At 43.3% G+C, this 26,040-nt stretch overlaps 1 protein-coding gene across 1 annotated transcript in view; it reads left to right on the top strand.

Moving 5' to 3' along the window:
* Nucleotides 1-5,791: 5,791 nt before the first annotated feature.
* The window catches only part of GALNT1 (polypeptide N-acetylgalactosaminyltransferase 1), a 63,003-nt gene continuing 42,754 nt past the window's right edge, over nt 5,792-26,040 (top strand). Inside the window, exon 1 of the mRNA XM_063131189.1 lies at nt 5,792-5,919. The gene's annotated coding sequence lies outside the window, so the exon portion shown is untranslated. The remainder of the gene's footprint in view (nt 5,920-26,040) is intronic.

Consider the following 26,040-nt stretch of genomic DNA (forward strand, 5'->3'; position numbering starts at 1 on the left):
GGCGTGGAAGGAAACAGCAAGGTAAAGGGGTGAGTGGGAGAAAAAAGCAAGGCTAGTGAGAGGGGGAAAGGGTTAGGGATGGGGAAGAGAGGCTAGAGTCTGGCAGAGGGAAGAGACAGAGAATGCAAAGGGAAAAGTTCTGGATTGGTCTGTGTAGATGGAAGAAGTAGGGCCAGGAAGGAACTCTTTCCTTCGCTTCCTGCATGCTGAACAGCTGATCAGCAGCAGGTTCACGAAAGAGAAACTGGCACCCTACCATTTTTCATTTTTTTTAAAATGAAAAATAAATCTTTGAAGGGGTAATGAGCTTTGCAGGTACTGTTCAAGGTCTCTGTGGGTGCCATGAAACCCACCGGCACCATGTTGGAGACCCCTGCAGTAGATAGATCACAAAATACTAAAAGAAACACTGAAAAGACGACCATTTGCTATAAATTTAGTAACATTGTTGTGCTCTTTTCCCCCCAATTCACATCTCAAATTGCACCTTGGCTAAACTGCTAAGGATGGATATTTAAAGAAAGAGATTAGAGAGAGAGAGAGAGAAAATGAAAATAGCTCTCAACTGGCATAAGTTCATGTCACTAAATCCCAGCCGAAACCATTCTTTAAATTGCTTCCAGAAAATGCTGAAGACTGCTACAGTTTCCAAGTGGCCCCTGCATGATAAATCTAACATATAAACTGGTGCGTCCCATCCCCCATCCCAAGTAAATACAGTGTCTGTGTTTGTGTGATTATGGCTATAGGAAGCTAGTGTAGAGAGCACAGGACTGATGGAAACTGCTCAAAGCAGCTTGCTCTGCACCAGCTGCAGTTTCTTAGCAATCCTCACGAGCTGACGGTGATAAAATAGATGTTGGCAATGTCACACACCCCACTCTAAAAACAACACTCACTTTCTGTGAGTGAAAGTAAAAATAATATGACAAAAATTAAATGTGGGGCTAACTTATGCAACAGCCTGATATGCAGAAATCAACAGGCAAAAGTTTTCACAGCATGTTACCATATTCACAGCATGTCACCATATATTATCACCTGCCAGTGTCTATTATTATTATTATTATTATTATTATTATTATTATTATTATTATTCTCCTCCTCTCTTTTCTCTCTTATGGCAGTTTTTCTAGACAGACATGATGGGCTTTGCCAAGTCATGCTGTCTTTTACTGATTCAGAAATTTCCTGACTGTTATGCTTCTCGCCTGCCCAAGGGTCTCTACTTCCCTTGCTCGGCTTCGCCCATTTTCCTCTGCTGCCCCTCATGCCTGGAATGCTCTTCCAGAACACCTGAGAACTACCAACTCAATCACAGCTTTTAAAACACAGCTAAAAACTTTTCTTTTCCCTATAGCTTTTAAACTTTGAGTTTGTTCTGACTCTATACTGTTAGCTTCACCCTTCCCGGTGCCTGTTTACACTTCCCTGTGCCTGTTTGCATTCTCTTTCCCTCCTTATCGTATACTACAACTTTATTAGATTGTAAGCCTATGCGGCAGGGTCTTGCTATTTACTGTGTTATCTGTACAGCACCATGTACATCGATGGTGCTATATAAATAAATAATAATAATAATAATATACACGTTTTAAGTATGACTGCCTTCTGGAAGTTGGTGTGAATGTATTTTGATAGGCTGTTTCTAAAAATGTGGTGCTGGTGACTGATGTGACTAATGGAATAATTGTGATCTTTTCCTGTTGCTATAGTTCTTTAGCTTCCATAGTCAGTGGTGTATATTTTCCTCTTTTCCTCTTCCTTTTCTACAACATTGTCATTAGATATTGCTATGTCAATGAGGTAAATGTGTTTTTCTTTTTTGTCTATGGCTGTTTTGTCTGGTCAATTGCAAGGTATTGTCTTGTCTGGGTGAATTGTTCTATCACAGCATATTTTATGATCTGCATTTTCCAAAATTCTTTCGGGTGAGTATGTATAGTATGGTATAAGTTGTTTGATGAGGTAGAATTTGATGGTCAGTTGTTGGTGAATTATTATTATACCATCTATGAGCATGGCACTTTGAAGTTGGCAGCTCTAGATACAGTTGAATAGATTGAAGGAAACACTGGAATGAGGCAAGGGGCTGAGGTTAGAATGCTAAAGAGACAGTGGACAAAGTCAAGGATCCCAAAGGATGGAGAGAGAGAGAGAGAGAGAGAGAGAGACAGACAGACAGACAGACAAGAGCCCAGGGGGATGAAAGTGGAGGCAAAGCTGATGGAGAAGAGAAAAGAGAAATTGAAGAGTCCATCTACAGCCCATCTTTATGGCTATGCTTTCTTTCCAAAATTACCTAGTTTTGAATAATATTACATACAAGCATGCAATGTGGGAGGAAAATTGAGTCCCAGAGCCTGTTTTTGGCACCAGGGCCAAGTCCAAAGATATCTGAATATATTATTTATTTATTTATTTATTTATTTATTTATATAGCACCAACAATGTACCTCTGTATAATAAAGTAATGTACCTCTGAGCACATGCAAAGCACATTTTTCTTACTACCAAGTAACAACAGATGATCCCTATGCTTAAGAAACAGGACTTCCAAGGTAGATGACACAGATTCTCCAGTAGGTCTGAGGAACTTGACACCAGTTTTAGGAAGAAACTGACAATATAAATGTTACATAATCTACTCAAAAGTAAGTCCCAATGAGTTCAATGGAACTTATTCCCAGCTAAATGCATAGAGGAGCCTGAGGCTATTCCCACCCCCACCCCACTATATAAAGATTGTACATGTTTTTGAGCAAAAGAGTGGAACAAGGGGTTACTTGCATTTTATTACAATGTGGATAAGGCAGTGTAAGAATATCAAGGTCATCATCAAGTACACCAGGGAAACAACTTATCTATTCTATTCCATATCATGGCTAATGTAGTTGATTAAAATATTTGTGATAGCAGATTGTACTGGAACCTGGGGAGAGGAAGCACACAAAGCAGTAATACAGAAGCAAACTTGGAAGAAAAAGGAAGCTGGTCACTCAGCCCAACTTATCTCAAAGGCTTGATGTGACAATGAATTAGAGAAACTCCATTCATATTGCTCTGCCTTCCTTGGAGGAAAGATGAATAATAATATGATAAATAGCTAAGGCTGCAATCCTATGCATGTTTAGACAGGAAAAGGTACTACAACTCCCAGCAGTCTTCAGTCCGCACGCATAGAATTGCACCCTAAGTCAATCACTTTTGATTTGTAAGCTGCTCTGGGAGCCTTTCAAACTGAAGAATGGGTACAATGGTACAATCCTATGCCTGTTTAGACAGAAAAACATCCTACCATGGCCAGCACTGGGGAATGCTGGGAGTTGTAGGACGTTTTTCTTTCTAAACAGGCATAGGATTGCACCTTTAAATAAACAAATAGAATTATTATAAGAAAAATGAGACTGCAAAGCAAAGAACTGTGATATTTGAACATGTGTGGATACCAATAGTGAATGTAGCACGATCTGAGTGAACATCTGGCTGTTTGCTTTAGGGAACTTAGATTTTATTGGTCATTTTCACCAAAATGTGGTCCATTTTTTAAAAACACACAGGGCCGGTGCTACCATACAGGCCACTCAGGCGGCCACGTAGAGCGCCAAGCTAAGAGGGGCGGTGGGCATAGCGCAGCACTCACGCGCGTTGGCTGTGAGCTGGGCCATCCCGAGGATTCAGCTGGGCCTGGGCGGGCGAGATGGAGCCCCGCGCCCGCCCAGCTGAAGCGAAGCCAGGGACGCTGGGGTGGGGGTGGGGCGGCTCCATGTTCAGACTTCCGGAATGTGCCCGGAAGAGAGAGAGAATGTATGGGTGAATGGGGTGCATGCATGGGGCCTTTGAGTGAATGCATGTGTTCATGCGTGTGTTTGTTTGGAGTGAGTGATGCTGTGTGTGTGTGTGAGCGTGTGTGTGAGTTGGGGGGGGGATGATTTGGAGGTGATATTCTTATTAAATAATGCATTTTAGACCCATAGACGTTCCTTTCCAATTTGTTTGCTATAATTGGCATGATGTATTTCTTGCACTTTAAAATAAATTTAGCAGTTTCAAGTTTTGTGCTTCTCATTTTTTCCAGGAAACATATGTTCTTAAAAATCAAAGTTGGCATTTTTTGGGGGGGAGGGTGGTGAAAGTAGCTCACCTTGCCTAGGGTGCAAAATAGTCTGGTACCGGCCCTGAAAACATACATGCACACAGTAGTAACTTACAGATGGAGAAACTAATGGATGGTAAATGGAAAAAGATAGTATTTGAAAACGATAAGGAATAAATTAAAACAAGGTTGTATTCTATAAAATTTACTGAAATTGTTTAATGGTGCAATCCTATGCATTCCCCAGCTAGCTAGCATTCCCCAGCCATGCTGGTTGGGGAGTGCTGGGATTGCGCCCAAAATCATTTTCGTTGTGGTTATAATGAAGTGTTAGGCAACCCGATGTCTTCCTGATCTTCTGGACAACAACTTCCATCACTCCAGCCATCATGGGCAACGGGCAGGAATTATGGGCATTGAATTTGAAAACATCCGGAGGGGCACTGCTATAAGAAAACGCAGCATTTATTTCGAACAAGCAAGACCCAACCAACATTTAAACGCTTTGAAGTCCCATTGATTTATTTCCCCATTGAAACCCTTAGGACGTAAACCGACCTAAGTTTGCCTGGATCGCGTCCTTCTTTCTTGTTCCCAGATAATGGCTTTCGATTTCTTCTAAGTGTAAATTGCAAGAAATATGGGGAAAGCAGAAGTTAAATAACAACGGTTGAGTTCCGACGACACACTAATCAACTGGGGGTGGGCGGGGGGGGTGTTGGTGGTAATAGCAACAGACTGGGAAACAACCATTGATTAGCGTGTCGTCCGAAGTCAGCCCATGTCGATATCCTGCACACTCTTTGATAGTAAATCCCACTGTATTTAGCATTTCTGCAAACGCAGCCAGAAAGCATAAAAAAAAGCAGACCTTCTGTTAGGTTTGCTTTTGGTGTAGTTTGCACGATTGACGTAACGTAAGCTTATGCCCCGCCCACTGAAACACCTACAACCCTTCCCCCGCCCTTTTCCTATCTCCCAATCTCTTCTCTCGCTTCTTCTCTTAAGGCCAGGCGAGCCGGGCCACGTGACCGAAACATCCGGGTCACCTGTGGGCGGGAATAGGACCCCCCCCTCCCCGACGGGGGTGGGCGGAGCCCGGTGTTGCTGGCGGGACTGGGTTGGGTGGGTCGACGAGGGCGCGCGCCTGGTGCACGTGCGCGCGGGCGGGCGATGAAGCTGCGTTCTCGGGGCTCGCGGACGCGCGCGCGTGAGGTGGGACTGTTAACGCCTCGGGAGAAGCCAGTGGCTGCCGGCTGCGGAGACGCGGTGCTGAGGGAACGGCGCTGAGGAGGTGGTGCGGGGCCTGTGCCAGGGGATGCCGGGCCGGGCCGGGGCTGTGGCGTTGGCGGCGGTGACGGGCTGGCTGTAGCGGCGCTGCGTCCTCTCTGAGGCGACCACCGCGGCGGGAGGGCGACCGACCCACCGACCTCCCCCTCGCCGGGATCCTTTATGCACTTGTGACGGTCGGGCACGAAGTCCGAGCGGAAACCTCTCGCCGTCGCGGCGGCGGCGGCGGCGTTTGAAAGCCCCCGACGGATGAAAAAAGGGGCTGGTCTTTCCCGGGCTGACGGGGACGTACCCGGGGCTTCTTCCTTGGCTCGCTCCGAGCTGGCGGCGGCGCCTTCTCCTCCACCGCCAGGGGGACCCGGTTGGCGGGAGCGCCGCGGCGGCGGCGGCGGAGCTGCTGCTGGCCACATCGCCTCAGCCCGGCTCCCCGAGGCCGGGGCCGCGGTTGGCTGAGGAGGAGACGGGGGCGTCTCTCCTCCTCCTCCTCCTCCTCCTCCGAGGAGACAAAAGGCGACAGAGACAAGCCAGGAGAGGTGAGTTGGCTCCGTTCAATAGCCTCGGTAGCGGACTCCCTCCTCTCCTCTCGTCTCCGCTCCCCCACAGGTTCACACGTACGTGTCCATATCGCCGGATGACTTCGCAAGAGTTTAGCGTGTCGCCGTCACGAGCGTGACACCGGGCGGAACTTTTCACCTCGCTCGCATGCAGCGAGGCAAGTCCGCGCAGCGGCCCTCGCCCAGCCCGTGGCAGATGCCCTGCCCGTCTTTTTGTGACTTGGATCGGTGGTTCGATTTTATCGCCGCCGCAACCTCCGTAGAGTGGAAGCTGAAGAGGGCGGATTGAAAAGTAGGGACTGGCCCAGGGCAAATGTCACGGCAGGAAACACTTCGTCTATTGCCTTACTGAAAGGGATCTCAAGTGATGACAAGCGAACCTGCCCTAATTCCACGCATATTTACTCAGAAACAAGTCCAAGTGTTTAGTGGTGTGTACTCATTGTGAAGGATTGCAGCTTTAGTCTCTTTGACTACCATCTGTAGGGTTTCCCTCACTCAACGTACAGACAGTACAGGTGGCAGAATCCATTCATTGTAGCGAGGCCTCCAGTCGTTTTACCTAGTACTGAACTTCTCAACTGCCCATTTTTCATTATTCCCCCTTTAAAAACGCTATAATTTCCTCTTTACCATGTGTAAAGTCAGTGCTGGCCCTAGATGTTTTACTGCCTGAAGCAAAGCCCAAATGGTGTGCATTCACCGGCACTTCAAAAATACTTGCTGCACCACTCAGGCACCAATTACTGCCTTAGTCCACCCTCCATCCCGGTTGCACTAATGCATGGATTCCCACTTTTCTTGCTTCCTCTAATTCCTCCTCTTCCTCCTCTGTCCTCTCCTTCCTGCTCCGGGCTTCCTCCTCCTGCTTCCTCTTCTTTACCCCGCCTCTCCTTTTTTCTTCTTTCTCCCCACTGCTTCTGCCCCCACTACCTCCCTTCTCACCCCTGTTCTACCCCCACTGCTGATTGAGCAATAAGTCTCACTTTGTTGACTTCCTGCTTCCTAGCTGCTGAGCGTGGCTGGAGGCAGAGGTGGTAATAAAAGTGGAGATGGGGGGCATTGGGGGTCTGGTGAGCGCCTGCATGCTCACAGGCACTGAGTTGCTGCCCCCTGCCATAATTGTACTGCTTGGCACCCTGTCTTCATGTTTGTTTACATGAAGACTAGTCATAGTAAGTTTACATAGTTTACATAACTAGTCATAGTAAGTGACTAGTATGATACCTTCTCTTTATGTGGGAGAGATCAGTTAATAATCCTGCACCAACTTGAAAAAAGTCTTTTCTCCTTAAGGTAGGGATCCTTAAGGTAGCAGATTAAGTTGCCTATGGATTCTTAAAGCATTTATACCCTGCTCTTCATGTGGAAGGGCTCCCAGATAAGTACAAATTAGACTATCTTAAAATATTGTGTTCCTTTTTTCTGTGAAGATGCAAGTTCCTCTTTCCCCTAAAACGACTGCTAAATATGGGCAGAATTCTCAGCTTGCGGGGTCTAATTGCATTTATCTTTTGTTTGAAACTGGAAGGAATCAAAACACTAGATAAAGGCAAATTGCCTATGCAGCGTTTGCTATACAAAGTGATTTTTTAGGCCATAGTGACACAGTTGACAGCTGTGTATCTAATATATTTAATTTATCCAGAAATCTTTCAGGACAGAATATAATGTCCTTTGTTTACAGCAAGTGATAGGAGAAACCAATTTATCTTGTGTGGGATGGGAAGTACCAAACTGTTGTGTTTGGGGTGTGTGGGGTGGGGGGATGCTATCATGCTGCTAAACTTACCAGTTCTGGCATTTATATTTAACTTTTCTCATTACTGCAAGATATGTTTGCAGTTAGGTTCTAATGAGAATTTTTGCATGTGTTTGCAATCCTTGTAACAGAACTTGGCAATCTTAACCTTTACTATCTAGATAATAAGCCTTAAGAATGCTTTGTTCTGTTAGTGCAGAATATTATTTCTTTGAAATGTGCCTTATCCTGGGTGAGGGGGGGAGTGCTTAAGTTCATCACTGATGTACTCAGTTTTCCAGTGCTGTGATATGACTTTTAGGTGCTGCGCAATGCAAGGCGCATGTGCAAAGCCAGTGAGGTGTAGTGGCTAAAGTGTTGGACTGGGAGTCGGGAGATCCGGGTTCTAGTCCCCACTTGGCCTTGGAAACCCACTGGGTGACTTTGGGCCAGTCACAGCCTCTCAGCCCAACCTTCCTCACAGGGTTGTTGTTGTGAGGATAAAATGGAGAGGAGGAGGATTGTGTACGCTGCCTTGGGTTCCTTGGAGGAAAAAAGGGGGGATATAAATGCAATAATAAATAAAAATATATGATTATAATATGAATAAAGAATTTAGTGGCTGGTGTGTATAGCTGAATCTTGGTTGTACCAAGTAAGGTAAACTAGATGGCATCTAATGTAGAAATACCTTTGATACATTAATGATGTATGTCAGAGTGGTAGGTTATCTTGTCTTTTCTAAGCTGCCGGGAAGAATACTTAAGAGCAAATTTCTCTGAAACTTGGATTATGAAATAATTAATTTAAAAAGTAGTTTTGAGGGAGAATATCAGCTGTTTGTTATAGATTGTCTGAGTTCTTGATTCTTCAGTTCTGTTTTTTTGTTAATGCGGATTTAAGGTGTTAAATGATTCTAATGTAAGAATTATTAGTATTTTTTTTTTTTAGTGACTTGAAGTTTAGGCTGCTGTTTTGTTGACAAAACCAATACAGCACAGGTATCAATCTTACCAGACAGGCCTATCTTTTGTGCTTATTTGCAAGGCACAACTTTACCTGACACAGTCCTCCGGCTGTTCTGACATCCCTAGGCATTTTTTAAAGACTACGCCTCATCCTTAACAAGTTTACTCTGAGTTCAGTAGGACTTATTTCCTGTTAAGTATCACAACATAACTGGAGAATAAAGTTGTATTGTAATTGATCCAGTCCACTATAGCTGTGGAGGCTGTATGTAGAGAAGGAGTTCCCAGCCTAGGGCTTAAGAGAATCTGGTTTCTCCCTTTGAAGCATGGAGTCAAACGATTACATTTTGGAGGTCTGTCCAGATTCAGCTATAGCAGAATTCCAGTTCAGGCCAATAAAAGTAAATAAAGTAACTGATTTGGGGCACACAACCTGCCATTTGATTTCCAGTTCACATAAGAAAACTTAAATATAAGGCACATTATTTATACTGATCATTTGCACAGTGGGATGGAGTTTGCTGTACCTGAACCCTGGAAAACATAGCCACCACAGATGGCTAAGCACTGCATTATGGGGTCGGGGGATACTCTGTAGTGCAGAACAATGGTGTCCTCTCCTTTTTCCTTCCTCCAGTATGTGTACTGCAAGCCCTTATGTTTGTCCCTTCCTCCCCCATTCAGATTTTGGTTCATATTATTGATCTGAATGGGATCTGCTTGATCTTTATTTCTACATTTCTTGTCTTTTAGTAATCCTATTTCCCATTTATTTGCTCCAGATTCTCCTCTACTTCAAACACATTCCTATTTCAGTTTACATCTATATGTGTATGACTACATGTCAAGACTGTTTGATAGGTAGATTACCTGTATTGTATGTGAGGTGATAAACTGTAAATTATATGCTCATCTTTCCTGTTGTAACTTGTAAGTGGACCAAAACTCTGCCACAAAGATGACACAACCCTTCAGTTCAGCCCCTGCTAATGCTTCCAAGGCCCAGCCTTTGAAGAAGCGGAGTGTAGAAACCTGTTCAACAGAGATAGGCAACTTGTGACTCCAGATATTTTGGGCTGTAACTTCCAAGATCTTTCACTATTGGCTATGCTGGCTAGAGCTATGGGAGTTGTAAGGTGAAATACCTGGAGGGCTAGAAGCTGTCCACCTTTGCTGTACAAATTCAGAATTCATAAAAACTCCAAGATACTGGCTTTATTTTATATGGTCATTCTGATTCTGAGTCATTGTGATGTTGCCAGTGAGTGTAATGCATTAAGTATTATTTGTTTGAGCCTTTATTTTGTGCCTGTAATGTGATTCTCTACTTGCCACCCTTGCCCAGTTCTGTTTCAGTTCAGGTTCAACAGAGTCTTTCAGATAATGGTTCATATTCTGCTTTTGGGGTGGGGGTGGGAGGAATTAAGGTTTGTTCCAGCATTTTGTTCAGGTTTAGTTTGACTCCCTGCTTTGCAGTGCCCACTACCCTCCTGTTATAGAGAATGAGAGGACTGTGTAGAGCTCCTGTATCCCTGTCCAGGGGTGTGCCTAGTTTAAAAAATAAAGGAGATCCCTGGTATCTGTAACTTCTTGCATTTTTGTCCTGCAGGTCCTATTTTGAGAATAAAATCTCAAAAACCTATTGCTGTTTTTTGGGCTATAGTTATGGTCAATTTCCCCCCATCTGTTGAAAACCTTAATGGCTGAAATGTGTTAGGGTTAGGTTAATATGTATGTGTATGCAACACGTTGGACTGTCAAGTTTTTGTTTGTATAATTTTATAATTGTTTGTAAAAAAAATTATGATCATTTTTTATTTTAGACTAGGTTATTAATGTTTGTTTGGTTGTAGGTGTTTTTTTTATCCTTAGTTACTTACGAGCTCTCTAGACCTATTTTGCTCCTCCCTCCCATAGGAACTTAGGAAGCTCTCCAGGGTTTCAGGCAGAAGTTTTTCCAGCGCTGCCTAGAGATACAGGGTGTTGGATCTGGGACCTTCTGCATGCAAAGCACATGCTCTATCGCTGAACTACGGCCTCTCCCTTGCACTTCTTAGGCTGCAATCCTATGCACACTTACTTTGGAGTAAGTCCCATGGAACTCAGTCGTGTAATTAGGTTTATATCAGAGTAGTCATGTATGGGATTGCACTGTTAATAAATGCAAATTCAGAGATCACATTCTTTCACAAATGGAGGTGGAGGGCTAGATGGGCATAGGGCAGGTGCACACAGGCATCCCATTCCCCACAGTGGTCTTGTGTACTGAGAGCCAGCATTATTTGGGGTGACAGAATTGGAGGACTAGCCTCTATTATGCCATATGTGTCCTTTAAAAATGATTTTTTAATAGTTACACTACACACTGTTAACAATTAGATATTAATGCATTAAGTGTTCGAGTATTTCAATGATTTCCCAAAGGAGTATCTATGGAAATAGGATAGCTTTTGCTTAGTAACTATTTCAGATTGTGGCCTTGGTGCTCCTGTATTTCAGCTTCTTTTTTGTATGTAGGGTATTGCTTCAACATCTTACTTCTCTTTCCTCTTTGTGTGGTGTAGTGCAATAATTATATATGGAGAAGACTGTTTATATTTTGATGATTCCTTTAAATCATGTGGGATTAAATTAATGAAGTGGTAAAAGACTTGTCTAAAAGCAACTAATGCAGCATTTTAATAACTAATTCCTATTTTCCAAAAAAGTAGTAGTAGAATGCTTCACATGTCCTAGAATCCTGGAAGGATAGATGCATTAAACAGTGTGGTGTATTTAAGAAACATCTGGCTTTGCTGAACTTGGCAACAAGTCTGAAGCTCAAGTAAATGTTAACATACAGTACTGCTGCAGAATAACCTTTAAAAAGCCTTTATTAATAAGATCTCTTGAAACCTCAAATACCATTCATTCTCTATATTGCAGAAATGCCATACTTGAAGGTAAATAGATAGATCTGTATATCTACATCTAAGACTAGAACAGTGTTCTTGCTACGAACTTTCAAATAAAGACGTGACTAAACTAGTGGACTAGGAATTTCCAGCCATACTACAATAGGTGACTCAGTAGCAGTTGTTTGTACTTTCATAAAGGAAGTGAACTCTTGGTTCCTGATTTCTCATCCCTTTTGTCTGCAGAATCTTGGAACTTCAGTGCATGCTTTTCCCTGTATTATAAACTAGGCACAAGTCCCCTGCCCCAAATAAATGTGTGTTCTGTTCTGATTACACTTAAGCTGCTTTAGGCACTTATGATCAATTTATCTTTGGAAAAGCTCTATGAAATACATTGCTAACTAGAGTACTATGATATGAATTAAAGGCTACAATTTGTACTTCTAGATTAAGGTAGGTCTAGTTTAGTTTGAGGTAAAATAGTGGCCTTTCTCCTGACACAGTTCTGTAGATAATGATCAGTGAAAGCATTTCATCTAGAATTATTATTACAATTATATACCGCCCCATAGCCTAAGCTCTCTGGGTGGTTTACAAAGATTAAAAGACTGAACATTAAAAATCAATAGAATCACCTCTTATGAAAGAGACTGATTTTCCTGACTATTTTAAATCTGTGGCTCTCAACTTCGTTTACAGTAGAATCTATGTACATATTTTAAAACAGTAAATATCAAGTTTCTCAAATAGCTATGTTAATATTAAATCTGAACATAAGTATTTTGGCCCAGCAGAGGCATTTCTGTGTGAATGAAGAACCAATTTGATCATTTCTCTAACATTTATATTCTACCTGTCAAACATAAGTATTTTTATTTCACCTGATGAAAATGCTGCTCTAGTATGCCTAATTGTCAATGGGACATGGGTATGAAAAGAGGCGATCATAACCATCTGGAATAAATAAAGTAGTCCCTTTTTGATGGCCTTTGACCCTAGTAAAATGATTAGCCATGATGCTTGTCAGTAATGAATAGTTTCCCCTGTAAAAACAATTTAATGATATGTTTTAAAAAGCCCCCAAACATGTAATACTTATGTGGAGCTACAAGTTAAACACTTTTGCCCAATTATGGCCCAAGAAAGCTCAAATTGACCAGAAAATATTCATAATGTATTGAAATAATGGAGGGAGGGACTGAAAAGTTACAGAACAAGGTGAAAATATGTAAATCATGTGTGAAAAAACATGTGTTTTGTTGCCTGCATATTCTACACTGCAAGGTTCCTTGGTTAGGATACTACCTTTCCTCAGCCTAGTATCTGATCAATCATATCTCTATTGAGATAATATTCTTGATGTAAAACAATACTCCCAGGACAGCTTCCAGATACATGGGTCTTTACATGGGATGGTTGGTCTCATCTTGAGAGATTAACCTTCCACAGAAATGTGCATAATGTGCATAAACAATACAAAAACAAGAAGCTGTGTCAGTATTTCATTACAATAAACAATTTAGTACCAGTTTATTTCAAAACATAACATCTCATTGCAATAATACTAATGTAACATAACACTTTACATTCATTACAAAAAAGACAATACCAATAATTAAAACACAATGCGTTTAGGGAAATTATGGGCACCCATACACATTGCTATACTACAATATTTTAATGTAGTGTTACGTATTTTATGAAAACCTATGTCTTTATTGCGATTGACATGCATTTTTTGCTCTAACTAGATAAGTTTTTGTTTGCTGTTTTCTGTGTATCACTTTTAGCATTTTAAATCTGATTTTAATGAAAAGATGTACATCTAAAATATGTCTCCTTACTGGAAGATTGGAATACAATTGTATTACAATTCTTTAAATGATGTAATGAGGGCCCAGGAAATTACAGGTCACAGCAGCCTTCTAAGTTCTAAGATGGGAAACTCTATGGCTAGAATGGTGTAACATACATACAAAATCAAGCCGGACTGTGGTGGGAGTCATTGCAGCTTCAGCAAAAGGAAATCTTGCATCTCCAAGCTTACAGAATTCTAAGAGTGTTAGCTATGCAAGTAGGTGAAATGTATTTTTATGGCACCAATGTTTTAGTCAAACTTTTAATTTAGCAACTGAAGGGATGCTCTCAGTTGGGCAGTAGAGTTTAAAATGTTTTTAATAGAAATACTTTTAAACTGCAGGTGGCAGGTGCCATTATTGCATACAAGAGGAAGAAGAATGTGTCTTAAAATGATGCCTGTGGGAGGATTAAAGCAGCTGTGCTGGTTAAAAACAGGAAGCAAAGGTTGAATAGGACAACTTGCTTAGTGGAAGGCAATAAATAGTGGGTTCTCTCCAGGATCAGCATTGGGACCAGTAGCATTTAACTCACCCTATCAGAGGTCCATAAAGTTACTAGTTCACATAATTTGTTTTTATTAGTCTTACTGTTTGCTTTTGCCTTTTCTTGTAAAATGATTGGGGGGGAAAAAGCATGCCTTTCTCTTTGCTTGGTAGCAGTTGTTTCCACATGTGACTGATTATTTAGAAACCTGGCTTAATTTATCAATAAATTATATGGAGTTGGCAGTAAACAGTGAGGTAGCTGGGTTTGTGGCTGATGCACCAAATGGTAAAATACCAAATGGATATTAGAAGAGCCCCAAAAGCATTTCCCCACTTTAAATTGGGCAACAGAAAGGTAGATGAGATTAATCAAAAGTGCAAAGTAATTACCTTGGGGCAAAAATCTGACCTTATAAATCTGATATTAGCAGCCCAGTTCATAAATTGTGAGAAATTTTGCTTGAGCTTGGCTCAAAAAATCTAGGGAACAATTTTGACTGGGTGAATTACCATCTCCCTTTATTTATTTATTTATTAAATTTACATACAGCCCCATAGGTTTACAAAAGTTAAAAACAGTGAACATTACAAAGTATACAAAATTTAAAACCATCAAAAATATAAAAACAACAGTATAAAACAACAGTGTCCACTTAAACAACAACAGTTCTGGGGTCCATTAAAAAGCAAACTTGGCATATGTTATTAAAGGCTGTTATTTATTTATTTATTTAAGTATTTTTATGCCGCCATTCAGCCAAAAACGGCTCTCACGGCGGCTTACAAAAGTATTTCTTGACAGTCCCTGCTTTTACCCTACCCTGTGCCTGTTTGCTTTCTCTTTCCCTCCTTATTGTTTTATTATGGTTTCATTAGAATGTAAGCCTATGCGGCAAGGTCTCGCTATTTACTGTTTTACTCTGTACAGCACCATGTACATTGATGGTGCTATATAAATAAATAATAATAATAATAACATGACACAAAAGGAAATGGGATTGGGAGGGAGAAGGAGGGGGGAAAGGAAAGCAAATTCAGGCACTACAGTGTTAGTTGCAAAGTTCAGCAGTTAAAGTTGACAGTTGGCAGCAGGAGGGAGGGGGCGCTCAGCTGGAGCTGGACCCAGGCACGATGGAGGGGTGCCTGGCTGCTGCTTCCTCCCTCACTGGTGGCCTCTGCAGAGACAGTTGGTAGCAGGAGGGAGGGGGCTCTCAGCTGGAGCTGGACCCAGGCACGGTGGAGAGGTGCCTGGCTGCTGCTTCCTCCCTCACTGGTGGCCTCTCCAGAGACAGTTGGTAGCAGGAGGGAGGGGGCTCTCAGCTGGAGCTGGACCCAGGCACGGTGGAGAGGTGCCTGGCTGCTGCTTCCTCCCTCACTGGTGGCCTCTCCAGAGACAGTTGGTAGCAGGAGGGAGGGGGCTCTCAGCTGGAGCTGGACCCAGGCATGGTGGAGAGGTGCCCGGCTGCTGCTTCCTCCCTCACTGGTGGCCTCTGCAGAGACAGTTGGTAGCAGGAGGGAGGGGGCTCTCTCTCTGTTGTGCTGCCTCTATCACTATATCCTTTAATAAGGGCAACAGTAGCAATGACGACATCTACCTGGGGAAAGGCTTTTCCCATCTTGTCTCTCCTAGCGCTTGGATGCCTAGAGGCAACTAAATGGGACGTTGTCATAAAGATGACAGTGCCCTTTCTCGGCTCAGGAAATGGAGCCCTCTTGAGAGGAATGTCACTTTCTTTTGCTGGAGGATGGGCTCTCTGAAATGCCTTGTGGTTATTATGCCTTTTTGCGGGGTTGTTTGTGTGTGTAGAATTGAGATCCCAGTGAGAGGCTTTATCTGGGACAAGAGAAAGGCTTTTAGTTGGACATTTTACCTGGATTTGTTTGTTGTGAAACAGACTTGGCTTGACTTAGTTGGAGGCTGTTGCCTGCATAGTTAAGTTTTGTTTTATCTTTTATTTGGTGTGAGGTATCGTATTGTTAGGTCTCTTAATATGAATTGCTGAATGCATTTTTTAAATGTGGGTATAGTCTTGATTTTATTTGTAGTGAATATGAATTGATATGTTTTGAGTTTGCTTATTTTAACTCTTGTTGAACTGTTATTATGTTGTACTGTATTCATAATTTTTTTTATTGAGTTGTCGATTTATTTAAATTGCTCTGAGCACAGTGCACAAATTCTAGGTCCTGAAGTAGAAAAATGGAGCACACGTGCTTGTCTCTGCTGAAGGGCAACCTCGGTTTTGAGTACTCTCAGGCACAAAGGCAAAAGAAAGCCTTTTACCCTCCTCCAGCTCTGTTGGAGGTTGTGCTAATTTTCTGTCCTTCCAACTTGCCCCCTTCCCCAAGTTCCAAGGTTAGAACTGAAAAGGGGACCCTGGCTACCTACTGTGTTTGAAACATTGCATGAGGTCTGATACAAAACCTCCCCCGCTGGAGGAGTGGGGTCCTGGCAACAAAGTTATTGTTGCCTTTGGAGATGTGAAGACCCAGAAAAAAACGCGAAATTCAAGGGGAAATTTTTCTTTCTTTCGTTTTTTCCCCCGAAACCCTTTTTTGTTTTTTTCTGAAAAATTGGAAAAAATGAAGAAAAGATGGATTATGGAATGTTTTATTTTAGCATGATGAATAAAATGTTTAAGACAAGGTGTTCATATATTTACTTTTCCAAATGATTTCTAAAAACTGTGTACAGTATCAGATTATTAGGATTTCTGTGCACCGAGGACAAGCAAGTCCTAGGTTGCAAACTGAGACTACAACTCTCAAATGCGAGAGCAGGATGCGTTTCTGCCTCTAGGGGGCACTGCCACTGAAGCAGAGATGGAAACTGATAGTGATAGCTATAGCTCAGAAAATGAGTTGGATTAAATTTCATACATATTCATTGAATCTTGCCCCTTTTCCCCTCAGTTCTTTTTATGGGAAAGGGTGCTTTATGTCTTCTCGACATGGTTGAGGACTAGCGGAGACGTACATAATTTGTTACTAATGTTGATGGTTGCTTGTCCCCTCCCCATTTGCCAGAGAGAAGGGGAATCCTTTGCTGCGGCAGGAAGGATGCAGGGGAATTGGACGCACAAGCATCCCTCCTGCCGCAGCAAAAGATTCCCCTTTTGTTCTGGCGAATGGGGAGGGGCACAAGGCTGCCCCCAGCCCTGCAATTCATTTGGAGATTGGCTCAAGGGGATGGAAGGGACTCAAGCTGATCTTCAGCTGGATCGTGGGGCGGGGAGAGCAAGGGACATGCGGGGCACTTTCTCACCCAAGGATGGCATGTGGCCGTCCTGGGAAGTATGTGGGGAGAATCCAATCGTTCTGCCAACCAAAGGATGGCATGATTGGCAGCTACCCAAGTGCTTCTCCAGACAGGATTATTTCCCATGCTGATATAGGTGTGCTGGGCAAGAGCGACAGGGGGTTCTGCCGCTCTTGCCTTGTGACACTGTAAACATGGGAAATAATCCATGGCGCCCACCACGCAACATGCTAATGAACGATTGTGCAAGGAAACAACTCTGCAAGCTGTTGGCTATCTCCGTTGGTTGTTTCTGGGAAATAACTAACAATGGTTAGGTTTTTGCCCAACCGACACATTAGTCAACGGGGAACCATTTCAGCAACGGTCGCTTAAATAGTCCACCGTTGACTAACATGTTGTCCGAACTGAGCTGTTATGTAGCCTGATTTAGTTTTAGGCCTGTACAATAGGGATATGCATTCCACAGTGGAAAGATCTGATAACTGTGAACATCTACTTAATGGGGCTCTGCGCCTGCACAGGGTCTCGATCGGACTTTCAATAGCTGAGAACTTTTTGAGCGGGAACCCCTCCCCCACCATCAGGGTGTATATATGTGGTGTTCCCGCCCACTCCCTCAGTTCCTCTTCGACCGCCGCCACCTTCGCCTCGTCGGGACTAGAGTGTTCATACTCACCGTTGCTGAGATTCTGTTCGTTTGTTCATTATTTCTTCTTCTTTCTCTTTCTTCATCTCCTGGAAAACAATAAAGAAGAGAGAGGGAAAAATTAGAGAAGTAAACATCGCTCATAGCGTCCTTGAGCGCATGGCCTCGAAGGCCCCGTTTACAAAATGCAGCCAATGTGGCAGTAAATTGCCACCTTCCGAAGGACACACCCTCTGCCTTCTGTGCCTCAGAGAAACTCATATCGTCGAGTCCTGCAAGCATTGCATGACTTTTTCTAGACAAGTGAGAAAAAACAGGGCAGATAGGTTAAAATCTTTTTTGTGGCAAAAAGCGCTCCAAACTGTCGATTCCAGTCGTCAACCCAACATGGCGTCCATCGATGAAAACGGCGCGTCTACCTCAAAAAACTTGCCTATCAGCCTCTCAGCTTCTGGGGGCTCCACGGCACAAAATGCAGCTAAAAAACTGACTAAAAAGGCAAAAAGACCTAAAGCATCAGCCGAAACACGGCCTAAGAAAAGGAAGGAAAAGAATAAAAATTCTACTCCTCCAAAAAAGCCGCCACAACCTCCCCCTATCCTGGGCTCTCCGATTCGAGTACTGATACGGTCTCCATTGCCTCCCCTGGTCATCGAGCCTATCTCAACCGCATCGGAAGGGGAAATTGTGGAATTACCTCCTCACAATCGAAACTCGGTCTTGGCCACTCGAACCCGAGAGACCTCACCGGACCAACCGGTTCCACCAAACCAAGCAGCTTATACTGCTTCTCCTCGGAACCGACGCTCTCCTCCACAACCTCGCATTCAAGCGACCTCACCTCCTCGTTCACCCTCGCATTCCTATTCGAGGGACAGAGGACGACATGCCTATCAACACTCGGAATACGACCCATACCGTGCCCGTTCCAGGTCACCACATAGAGACTGGGATCGTTTTTATGAGCACTATCCCCCACCATCTCACCATTTTTATGATTATTGGAGGGGATACCCAGAGCCCCCAAGTCCTAGATACCAGGACAGATACTATCAGCCTTCACCACACCCACCAAGACCGAGGTCCTCCACACCTCCTCCGCCAGTACCGCCAAGGGGAGCATCATTGACCGCCCCGCGTAGACAGCTAAGATCCCCATCACGGGACCGACCACTCCCACAGCCACCAACCTGTCAACAAGCTCCATCTTGAGCTATTAGACATGCTTCTCCTCTATCAGAGGAAGATTACCAATCTGATTCATCTTCGACTGCATCACCCACTCCATCCATGCCGTCGCCAGCCGACACGGTACCAACAAAAGGCAGAGTATCTCCATCGGAGGAACTTGGAATTTTTTCAGACCAAGTTCTCCGAATAGCTCAAAGTCTAGGCATTGACGCTCAACAACAAGTTGAACAAGTCAAAGACCCCGTATACGACGCAATCTATACAGCCTCCGCTGTACCAGTATCGGTTCCGCTCCTCCCTGCTCTCCTCCAGACTATTCAACAAACCTGGGATACCCCGTCAACTATTACTTCGGCATCAAGACGACTTGAGTCCATGTACAGAGTGCAAGAAAAAGACGCCTCCTTCTTATTTTCACATCCCCGCCCGAATTCCATAATAGTGGAATCGGCACAAGGGAAGACATATAGACAACACAGTGCACCAATCGACAAAGAGGGTCGAAAGCTCGACACTCTTGGTAGGAAGCTATATTCTACAGCAGCCCTCGGCCTCCGAGTTTCTAACTATGGAGCAATGATGTCTAGATATCAGCTTTTTCTCTGGGACAAAATAGGGTCCTTATGTGACTACCTCCCAGAGGACCAACGGGAACTAGCAAGGGTGTTCCAATCGGAGGCGATGAAACTCTCTCGCCACCAAATAAATACAGCTCGTCACCAGACAGATTGCCATGCAAAATCCATGGTCGGGGCTATTGCATTACGCAGGCCTTACCCTGAAGCCAGTACCAGAATTGAAGAGCTCCCCTTTGACGGGGAAGGCCTCTTCAATGCTAAGACTGACGACCAGCTGGACTCTGTACAAAAAGCTCGATCTACTGCTAAAAAGATGAGGATCAGCCAGCCATCGACACAGACGGCCAACAGCCCCCGCAGGTGGTTTAGACAACAAAACCCCTATTATAGTAAGCAGTTCACGGATCGCACACCACGGTACCAACCGCAACATCAACGAAAACAGTACCAACCACCGAAACCGCGTCCGACCCGTGGCCGCACTGACCTACCCCAGAGATGTCATCTTTGACGGTCATTTGGTTGCGCCCATAAAATTTGGCAACAGGTTGACCCATTTTCACCATGCTTGGGCTTCCATTACGACAGACTCATGGGTACTAGACATCATAACCAACTGATACCGCCTAAAATTCAACACCCTTCTGCCCCTGGGCATCGTAAAGATTACCCCTCCCACACAAGTCCTCAAATTAGAAACTTCCACTCTTCTCCAAAAGGGAGCCATAGAACAGGTCACTGTCGACCCATTCTCAAACGGTTTCTTTTCCCGATACTTTACCGTCCCCAAAAACGATGGAGGACTTTGCCCCATTTTGGATCTTCGCCCCCTGAACAAATTTATCTCGACCGAAAAATTCAGGATGAACTCATTAGGGACAATCTTGCCCCTCCTGCGTCAAGGAGTATGGTTCGCATCCATCGACCTTCAAGACGCATACTTCCATATCCAAATACATCCCAACCATCAGAAATATCTCCGCTTCGCAATCGGATCACAAGTATTCCAGTTCAAAGTCCTCCCATTCGGCCTCTCCTCTGCCCCCAGAGTCTTTACGAAATGCATGGCCCCCATATGTGCATTCCTCAGAACTCAAGGCCTCGAAATTTACCCATATCTGGACGATTGGTTAATCATATCGACCGAGAAACACAAACTTCAATCTGACTCAATTATACCCTCCACCTCCTGGACACCCTCGGCCTCTGCGTCAATTCCGAAAAATCCAACCTGCAACCTTGCCAAACCATACAGTTCATTGGGGCGCAACTGAACTCTCAAAAAGGAAGAGCGTATCTTCCCAGAGACAGAGCCACCAAACTTCTTTCTCTCACTACCACAGTATTCTACAGCAGACAGACAACTGCACATACCATCCAGAGACTGCTAGGCTACATGGCCGCGACCGTAGCCGTGGTAGAGTGGGCACGACTCAAAATGAGACCCATACAACTATGGCTACAAGAGGTCTTCGATTTCGCATCCGACAGTCGTCGGATCTGCCTCTCTCTTCCAGACACCATAGCCCAATCCCTACTCTGGTGGATGGACATATCGAACCTGACTCAAGGAATTCCATTCCTGACTCCCTCACACACAAAAACTATCACAACGGATGCTTCCCTCACAGGTTGGGGAGCCCATTGCGGCACCGTCCAAGCTCAACGCCTCTGGTCCACAGCGGAGACACGATTCCATATCAACAAGTTAGAACTCCTGGCTGTTTGGAAGGCAATGATTGCGTTCGAATTGGTCATAAACCAATATATACAAATACTGACGGACAACACATCTGTCCTATGGTACCTGAACAAACAAGGGAGTACTCACTCGCCACCCCTCGCCAACCTCACTATCAAAATCTTGACCTGGACTATACCCAGGAATATTCGGCTCAACGCAGTCCATATCGCAGGCGTCTCCAATACCCTGGCAGACTCCCTAAGCTGCGCGCCGAAAACATCCCACGAATGGGAACTGGCAACCGAAATTCGCCATTCTATATTTCTGGAATGGGGACAGCCCACCATAGACTTGTTTGCCTCCCCACAGAACACTGCATGCAGCAAGTTTTGCTCCAGGGTATGGCACCGTGCGTCGCTGGGAGACGCGTTCTCTCTCCACTGGTCAGGGACATTATTCTATCTGTTCCCACCGTTTCCCCTTCTCATGAAGGTTATAGCGAAAATTGCCAAAGAAAACACGGATGCCATCATCATTGCACCGTGGTGGCCACGTCAAACTTGGTTCCAATTCCAATTCCCCTTACTGACCTTTGTAAAGCAGCTACTTGGTCTTCGCATTCCACATTCATCAGACATTACAAGATGGATGTCCAAGCAAGATCCACAGCTCACTTTGGGAAAGTTGTACTTTCATCGATTCTACAGTGAGACACCAACCCACCTCTGGTAAGTCAGCTTGCTAATCGCCCCATTAAGTGTGATGCACAGAGACCACGAAGAAGAAATGCAGGTTGCTTACCTGTAACTGTAGTTCTTCGAGTGGTCATCTGTGCATTCACACTACCCCCCCACCGTCCCTGCTTCGGTGTCAGTATTCTGTCTATACCGATGGTGGGTTCTCCCGAAACCAGTGATCGACGTCGATCTCGAGGAACTGAGGGAGTGGGCGGGAACACCACATATATACACCCTGACGGTGGGGGAGGGGTTCCCGCCCAAAAAGTTCTCAGCTATTAAAAGTCCGATCAAGGCCCTGCGCAGGCGCAGAGCCCCATTAAGTGTGAATGCACAGATGACCACTCGAAGAACTACAGTTACAGGTAAGCAACCTGCATTTTGGATAATCCTGTGAAGGGAAAGTGAAGTCCTCATGCTGATGGAAAGAACTTATCAGTGTTCTCCCAGATTTGGTGCACCTAATGATGTGGGGTTTCTTAATAATAATAATAATAATAATAATAATAATAATAATAATAATAATAATAATAATAATAATAATATGTTCCCATGCAGTTCACATTAATTTGCATTGGAAAATGATCAGATGCCTTAGAGCACGAGTACGGGGTCCTAATCCAGCCCTTTGGGGTTCTATCCCTTTCCCCCCTGTACACCAGCTATTTGGTGTTTTCTCAGTTTTTGTGCAGTTTCTTCCTATTCTAAAAGTTTGAAATGTTTAAAATAAAATATGCTGGTATTTTTTGCTCCTGCCCCCTCAGGTCCTTCAGCACTTTTCCAAAATAGACGGGCTGAAAGAGGTTCAACGCCCGTACCCTGGAGAGTGATGTAATTTAGTATGTTTATGTTAAATGATGTAACTTAGTATGCTATAAAAAAAGTACACTCTATTAATTTTTTCCGCTAATACACCACAAATATTTGACCTGAAATATTTAAGGGAAAAGAAATAAAGCATCTCTAATGTGATTAAAATATTACACTATGTAGAATTTTTTATTTGAAATGTAAAGACAACATATTCTTTCCTTACATTTGTTAAATTTATGGAAATAACAAAGCTACTGAAAACTTTTGACATACTAATAAATTTTAGCAGCCTAAAGAGATATGCATACTGATAAATGCTCATCTGATTCAACAGAGTTCAACTCTCTTCCACCGAGGCTGTTGGGGCACCTTCAGTTTGTTGTCAACTACATATTCATTACATTTTGTAGTGAGACATATATCTATTTCAATGCCATTTATTTATTTTCTTACACACTAGCTATGGATAATCATCTGGAAAACATTAATTACAATTTTGAAACTGCCACACTTGCCTAATAATGTATTTGCAATTGGCATCCATTCAATGTTCCACAGAAAAATAAAGCAGTGGAAAAATTTCCAGTCTGGAAAATTTTCTGCCCCACACAACTGGCTGCATCTCAAGACTTTTGTCCCGATCAGTTCTGCGTGATTGTAGCTTATTTATTTATTTATTACATTTCTATACCGCCCAATAGCTGGAGCTCTCTGGGCGGTTCACAAAAATTAAAAACATTCAAAGTATAAAACAACAGTATAAAACCATACTATAAAATACAATATAAAAGCTCAACCAGATAAAAACAGCAGCAATGCAAAATTACAAATTTAAAACACCAAGTTAAAATTTATTTATAGACTGTTAAAATGCTGGGAGAATAAAAAGGTCTTCACTTGGCGTCTAAAGGCATATAATGTACGTGCCAAGTGAACCTCCTTAGGGAGCTCATTCCACAGCCGGGGTGCCACAGCAGAGAAGGCCCTCCTCCTGGTAGCCACCTGCCTCATTTCCTTTGGCAGGGGCTCGCGAAGAAGGACCCCTGAGGATGACCTTAGGGTCCGTGCAGGTACATACGGAAGGAGGCGTTCCTTCAGATAGCTGCAGATTGGAGAGTACACATAGCTGCACATCCACATTCTGCCCTAGCTATCAGGGTGAGGATGATATAAATCATTGATATAAAGCACCAAGGAAAAAAATCTGATTTTAAATCAAGTTTTCACCTCTCTAATTCATGCATTTTTGTTTTTTAAATGCATTTCTGAATAACCCTTTCAGTGCTTGAGTCAATTGTACAATAAAACTTTTAAAATAATAAAATTAAACAAACAATTCCAAACAAAACCTGGCTGCTATAACAATGAAACCATATCTGTTTGCGGTGAAATACATCTGTTATATTGTCTAGGACTGAAACTTCTCGTCATGCAGCTCATATATTTTTAATCCTACAAAATCTGTATTTGCTTATTGAAGACTTTGCTTGATTTCCTCTGTACGAGGCAAAGAGAACCTCTGGCCTAGGGGAGTTCTGCTAAATCTTGCCAGCTTCTTCCCCAGGCCTCACCCCTTCTCCCAGGAAGGAAAAGCTCTTATCTCTGAGCAGTTGCTGATTGGAGATAAGAGTTTTTCCCTGCTGGGGAGAGGGGGATGGGACCTGGGGAGGAAACTGCTGAGTGATTCAATCCTGCTTACTTTAACGCTTGCCCTGTTTACTTCTGAGAAGACAGGCAGAGGGATGCCCTGCTTACTTGTGAGTAGCTATTCTGTTCATATTCATGCTTACATTCATGCTCGACATTTAGAGGCTTGGTATTTGGGATGCTGTTTGAAAATCTTGCTTGCTTCTGAGTAGAAATGCAGAAAGGCTTGTTATGCTTATTTCTAAGAAGGCTTAAGATCTGGTAAGAATCTGATTTTGACCTCACTTGTTTAGCCCATTCACAGATGGAATGTGGCCAGGTTGGATTTAGACCCTTAGATTGAAAAAAAGTTCCCAACCCCTGCTCCACAGACTTGTAAGGGCACTATGGATGATTGAAGTGCCTGAAATTTTCCAGAAGCAAATGCTGGTAGTTACTTCGCAAAACAGTACTTCTCCATGACATGAACAGTAAATATCCATGCTGTTTCGTTAATAGCCATAAATACTCATAATATGAACGATGATAATACAATTCTTGTCCTATTTTGTTATTTATGATTTGCTTCAAAATATTTGTTTTGGCTCCTGGTTTTTTTTTTTTCTGCATAGAAAACCAGGCTCTGAATTCATGGATTCAGTTTTAAGAGAGAATGTAAACTTTAGTGCCGTTTGTATTTCACTCAGACATCACTTTACGCCAGGATTAGATTTAAAGTCACTTAATACATTTTGATACTTTTAAGAAGTGGTGGTTTAAACAACAAAAATGCCATTTTTATCCTCTGACTCCCTTTCCTCATGAAGTTTAATTCTCTGTCCTCCTCACCAGTAGCCCCTGTTCCAAACAGTTTTATATGAAAAATTTCCAAAAAGGGATGGTATGTTTCAGGGTGGGGGATATAGAAACACGCTTTTCTGGCTTTGACCCAGCAGTAACAGTAACACAAGATCTACATCACTGCTATTTGCATCATATCCAAAATATGTAGAGATAGCCACCATCAGAGCATGTCAAACAAGGCTTCCAGCTCAGAAGCCTTGTTTCATTCTATAATTTTCATTCGTTTATTTTGTTCTTTATGTGCTAGTCCTGTGGAGCCTAAATAAGATGCCTACGGCTTTGCTTCAGTGTTCTCCCTTAGTTGATAAATGACTAGCTTTACAGGCTTGGAAACGCCACACTCTTATCTGACATTGACTGGGATAGTGGAACTCCTAGAATTGGCATTTCAAGAACAGTGACAGATATGTGAAGGGAATACCTTTCACCAAGGTAATGGCATATGGCAGCCTTTCCCAACATGATGCCCTCCAGATATTTTGGACTACAACTTCCATCAGCCCTACCCAGCATGGTCAATGGACAGGGTTGATAGGAGTTGTAGTGTAAAACATTTGGAGGGCACCATGTTGGGGAAGGCTATCACATGGGATCCTATATGGAATTGGATGTCTTTCTGGAAGTGCTTTGACTACAACAGTATTACTTCCAGAGGGCAACAGTTGTGACATGGTAATCTGACTCTTTGCCAAGCTCATATACTTGCACACCCCTTCTCTGTCTTCCCCTCTCCCGAAATCACAACCTT

This window comes from Elgaria multicarinata, chromosome 1, assembly GCF_023053635.1.
Source record: "Elgaria multicarinata webbii isolate HBS135686 ecotype San Diego chromosome 1, rElgMul1.1.pri, whole genome shotgun sequence".
NCBI classification, from domain to species: Eukaryota; Metazoa; Chordata; class Lepidosauria; order Squamata; family Anguidae; genus Elgaria; species Elgaria multicarinata.